At 44.2% G+C, this 5,946-nt stretch overlaps 1 non-coding gene across 1 annotated transcript; it reads left to right on the forward strand.

Annotated features, from left to right (window-relative positions):
• The first annotated feature begins 4,040 nt into the window (after positions 1–4,040).
• Positions 4,041–4,204, forward strand: LOC115190880 (U1 spliceosomal RNA). Its single transcript, XR_003877462.1, has one exon. It is a non-coding gene; the product is annotated as a U1 spliceosomal RNA (small nuclear RNA).
• The last annotated feature ends 1,742 nt before the right edge of the window (positions 4,205–5,946 follow it).

Here is a 5,946-nt window from a genome sequence, read left to right on the forward strand (position 1 = left end):
AATGTAACATCCATAGGTTTAGGCTACTTCCAGTTCACACCGGTATAACCCTGTTACTGTGTGATGAGCCTGTCAATTATCTGCTGTTACTGACCTCCTCTTAGTCACATGTAGCATTCTGTTACCACACACACACACACACACACACACACACACACACTGAGACTGGGGTGGCAGGTAGCTAGCTTAGTGGTTAGAGCGTTGGGCCAGTAACCGAAAGATTGCTGGCTTGAATCCCCGAGCTGACAAGGTCAAAATCTGTCGTTCTGCCCCTGAACAAGGTAGTTAACCCACTGTTCCCCTTTAAGCCGTCATTGTAAATAACAATTTGTTCTTAACTGACTTGCCTAGATAAAAAAAGGTTAAATAAAGGTTACACAAAAATGAAATAAGACACACCACACCCTCACAACAGCAACTTACAGTAGTAATCTATTTCTCCCCTCTGTGTTGATCTCTGCTCTCCATCCTGCTGTCTGGTGAACTGAAGGGAGAGTCAACACTGATACTGAAGGGAGAGTTGAGTTATCAATGATACTGAAGGGAGAGTTGAGTTATCAATGATACTGAAGGGAGAGTTGAGTTATCACTGATACTGAAGGGAGAGTTGAGTTATCACTGATACTGAAGGGAGAGTTGAGTTATCACTGATACTGAAGGGAGAGTTGAGTTATCACTGATACTGAAGGGAGAGTTGAGTTATCACTGATACTGAAGGGAGAGTTGAGTTATCAATGATACTGAAGGGAGAGTTGAGTTATCAATGATACTGAAGGGAGAGTTGAGTTATCACTGATACTGAAGGGAGAGTTGAGTTATCACTGATACTGAAGGGAGAGTTGAGTTATCACTGATACTGAAGGGAGAGTTGAGTTATCACTGATACTGAAGGGAGAGTTGAGTTATCACTGATACTGAAGGGAGAGTTGAGTTATCACTGATACTGAAGGGAGAGTTGAGTTATCACTGATACTGAAGGGAGAGTTGAGTTATCACTGATACTGAAGGGAGAGTCTTCGTACAAAGTGTTTCCCTGATACATCTCCTCCCTGTAGGAACCAGTTGGTTTACTTTATACCACCCTATGATGCATGTGTGTGTTTTGAGGGTGTGGGTGTGTGTGTGTGTGTGTGTGATAACATATATGGTTACTATGCAGTCTGATCTCTGTAATTGTATTTTGTTTTATTTGACAATTTCAAATACCCCCCCAAAATTTCACCAGTCAACATGTACCAATAATGACAGAAGATACTGAACACTAAACCATTAGAAGACTTGTTAGGGTTCACAGTGAAGTTGTTAAAACTATAGCTCTATTTTTGGCTGCTGTTAAGTCAGCACAATTGTCAAACGCGTGCTCATTGGCAGTTATGACCCGCGCGCTACTATTTTTCAATCTGTGCGCAAGGATCGGTAATTTACCCGTTTTAAACTTGCCTGCACGAAGGTGGGAGGAGTGACAATATCTGAGGTGTATCCTTAAAAATGTGCACCAAAGTGCCGATTTCAGGCAATGCTGGGCTCGGGAGAGTTGATGGTAGTGACGTATCATCCGAAACATGACCCGCCAAACTGCCTACTTAACACACTGCTCACTTAACCCGGAAGTCATCCGTACCAATGTGTCGGAGGAAACAGGTCATGGCTAGAAGGGATAAAGCTTCTGTCAAATTAACGTCAAAAGTTGAAATGTGTTGCATTTTAGCTAACCCAACCCTTTTCATAACCTTAACCTAATTCTCCCAACCTGCTATGTTAAATCCCCTAACCTGCTACATTAATTCTCCTAACCTGCATCGCCCTTTGGAGGGCCGACTGCGACACAGTCTTGGATCATACCCCAAATTATTTTGCCCAAAATTCTAAAAACTTATTTTTGCTTTGTCATTATGTGGTATTGTGTGTAGATTGATGAGGGGGGAAACAATGTAATGCAGTTTAGAATAAGGTTGTAACGTAACAAAATGTGGGAAAAGTCAAGGTGTCTGAATACTTTCCGAATGCACTGTATGACATGACTTGTCATGTAGTCTCTATGTACCCCTTATGGCTTCTAATGTAGTCTCTATGTATCCCTTATGGCTTCTATTGTAGTCTATGTATCCCTTACTGTAGTTAAACATTAACAGGACAAAGCCTTTGGCCTAGATTGAGGGCACTATTTAATATGTTATCGCTGAAGCGTTACAGATTCCACCATAGAAATGTCAAGGTCATTTCTGATTGAGCCAACATGCAGCGTTTACCGTGAACGCCGTCTCCGACAGCGTGGGAACGTTGCCTTTAAAAGCCTCAAAGCCTATAATCTGCTATCATATATCACACCCCCTCGGGCCTTATTGCGTCATTACCTCTCAGTCAGCCGCTGGCCCTCCGTCAGTCATAGAGGAAGGAAGAGCAAAGACAGACACACGGGGTGGTTCGGTGGCTACCATGGCCACTGCCTGGGGGGGGGGGGGGGTCTCTACTCGTTTCGCTACCAGCGTGGTGAAGAAGGCGCAACAGAGCCTCTTCAAACTCAGGAGGCTAAAGAAAATTGGCTTGTCACCTAAAACCCTCAAACTTTACAGATGCACAATCGAAAGCATCATGTCGGGCTGTATCACCGCCTCGGACAGCAGGGTAGCCTAGTGGTTAGAGAGTTGGGCCGGTAACCGAAAGGTTGCAAGTTCGAATCCCTGAGCTGACAAGGTACAACACAGTTGTTCTGCCCCTGAACAAGGCAGTTAACCCACTGTTCCTAGGCTGTCATTGAAAATAAGAATTTGTTCTTAACAGACTTACCTAGTTAACAGACTAGTTAAATAAAGATAAAATAAAAAAAATAAAAAAACATTGAACAATTTCTAAAGACTGTTGACGTCTAGTGGAAGCCATAGGCACTGCAACCAGGTTCCTAATAATAAGGGTATCCCAGAGAAAACATTGGAAAATCCTATGACCTCAATATTTTCCCCCCTGGATGGTTTGTCCTCGGGGTTTCACCTGCCAAATCAGTTCTGTTATACTCACAGACATTATTAGAAACTTTAGAGTGTTTTCTATCCAAATCTACCAATTATATGCATATCCTAGCATCTGGGCCTGAGTAACAGGCAGTTTACTTTGGTCACGCTTTTCATCCGGATGTCAAAATACTGCCCCCTACCCAAGAGAGGATAACCCACTTTGACATGATAACCCACTTTGACATGATAACCTTGCAACCTTTACTCTTATGAGCAGTTCTCCTCTCAGCAGCATCTTGTGGTGCAGAATATCTCACTAGCAGGTAAAGGGTAGGGAATAAAGTTGAGATGCTAATGCGTATTCTGACTGAGTGACAGCAAACGTGGCTGTGCGCACACACACACACACACACACACACGCACGCACACACGCACGTACGTACGCACACGCACGCACGCACACACACACACACACACACGCCGCACACCTCAGCGCGCTGCTCATAATCACCAGGTTTGTTTTTGCAGTGAGAATTTGCAGGAAGTTATTTTGCCAACATCTATTTAGGCATATTAAAAACGACTATCAACTGTCAATTTACAGATACAATTACAAATACGAGTATGTCCATGTGAGCACACCCCGAGTAGCTGCTATGTCTTGTTGTTGATGAAGTAGTAGGCGACTGTTTCTCCTTTATATCTGGGGTCGTATGTGATGAAAATATTCCTACAATGTCTGGAACGCTACAAAACACCAGAAATAGTTGGTGTCTTTCGTGGGAGCACGAATGGGATTTCAGCATTTTGGTACATCGCCTACTTGTGTGTAATCAGACGGACATTTAGACAAACAGTTCAATGTGTGTAGAATGTCTACCGTGTTGCATGATGGGAAAATAGTCAGACAGCGATATAATATAATAAAACAAAGTGCATCGCTTTTCCACCGCTTTGTCCGCAACTATATTAGTAAACGTTATTAGACCCTGGTCGATATGATGTGGTATTGTCAGTAGTAGAAGTGGTAACCGTTAGTCAAACACCTTTGTCCTGGAATGAGTGCCCCTCTACCAACGTGTACAACTCATACTTACCTGGCAAGCGAGACACCGTTATCAAGAAGGCGGTTCACCCAGGGCGAGGCTCAGCCATTGCACTCCGGCTGTGCTGACCCCTGCGAATTTCCCAAATGTGGAAATCTCGATTGCATAATTTCTGGTAGTGGGGGACTGCGTTCGCGCTCTCCCCTGATCTTGATGTTAAAGTAATATTCAGAGGTTTAATTCTTGAATTATATTTAGTTTTTCGTCGGAAAATAAGTTTATTTACATTTTCTTATCAGGTGAATGGTGTTAGAATGTAGGATCAATTTAAAAGCTTAGTAAGGCCTGAAACAGTCATTTTGTCTTTTAAAAACCCCAATGTTTGAGATCTGTTATTGTAGCACTGGTGATTATGCCTGTCAATGCAACCACACGTTGATAAAGCATTTACAATCATCGAGAATGACACAAAAATATGTTTGAAAACATATTTCCATTGTGGTCCTCTTAAATGTTTTTCTAGTCATAGTAGACCTCGGCTCCACACAACACAATACAAAGGACAGGAGGACATTGTCATAGCGTAGAGCCTTACATACTGACATGGAATATAAACCATCATTAGTCAGCTTTACACATGATTTAAATGAAGTTATGCTCGGCATGGAGTTACTGTGGTAGTTTGTTCCACTCAACAGCGCCGGTAAATAAAAAGTGTTCTTACCAGATAGACTCTTCCATTTAAAACAGGCGGTATCAGAGTCTCTGGTTCTGATGCTTTATTGGTGGACAGCTGTAATATAAATTTAATTATTAGATGGGTACCTGGGGGCTAATCTAATCTCACAATTCGACAACAAGAATAATAATAAATAATACACACAAATCTAAGGGATGGAATAAGAATATATACATATAAAGATATGGATGAGCGATGACCGAGCGGCATAGGCAAGATGCAATATATATATATATATATATATATATGGTATAAAATACAGTATATACATATGAGATGAGTAATGCGAGATATGTAAACATTATTAAAGTGACTAGTGATCCATTTATTAAAGTGGCCAATGATTTTAAGTCTGTATGTTGGCAGCAGCCTCTCTGTGTTAGTGATGGCTGTTTAACAGTCTGATGGCCTTGAGATAGAAGCTGTTTTTCAGTCTCTCGGTCCCAGCATTGATGCACCTGTACTGACCTCGCCTTCTGGATGGTAGCGGGGTGAACAGGCAGTGGCTCGGGTGGTTGTTGTCCTTGATGATCTTTTTGGCCTTCCTGTAACATCGGGTGCTGTAGGTGTCCTGGAAGGCAGGTAGTTTGCCCCGGGTGATGCGTTGTGCAGACCTCACTACCCTCTGGGGAGCCCTGCGGTTGCGGGCGGTGCAGTTGCTGTACCAGGTGGTGATACAGCCCGACAGGATGCTCTCAATTGTGCATCTGTAAAAGTTTGTGAGGGATTTAGGTGACAAGCCATATTTCTTCAGCCTCCTGAGTTTGAAGAGGCGCCACCCTGGGAGGAAGCTGCACCCGGTACACAACCTCCCCTACCCTCTCCAGGACGCTGCAGGGCCCCACCCAGTGGCTGTCCAACTTGGGGCATCTGCCTATCTTTCCCAGACCAGCTCCCCAGCCACAAAGTGCCTTCCCCGGGTGTGCACGTCATAGTTCCTCTTCTGCCTCACATCTGCATTCACCAGCTGCTCTCTGGCGAAGGTGTGGGCTGTCTCCAGGCGGTCCTGGAGTCTCCGGGCATACTCCGGCCCCGGGGGAACAGGAGGGCTATGCAGGGGCCGACCAAACGCCATCTCTGCAGGGGTGCGGATCTCTCTGGAGGCATGCCGGCGTACTGGAGGCATGCCATGAGGACTATGGGCAGGTGCTTGTCCCAGTCACGCTGGTGTTTGGCAGAGATGATGGCCAGCTGCTTTCCAAGCGTTTTG

The sequence above is a fragment of the Salmo trutta genome, unplaced genomic scaffold, assembly GCF_901001165.1.
Source record: "Salmo trutta unplaced genomic scaffold, fSalTru1.1, whole genome shotgun sequence".
NCBI lineage: Eukaryota > Metazoa > Chordata > Actinopteri > Salmoniformes > Salmonidae > Salmo > Salmo trutta.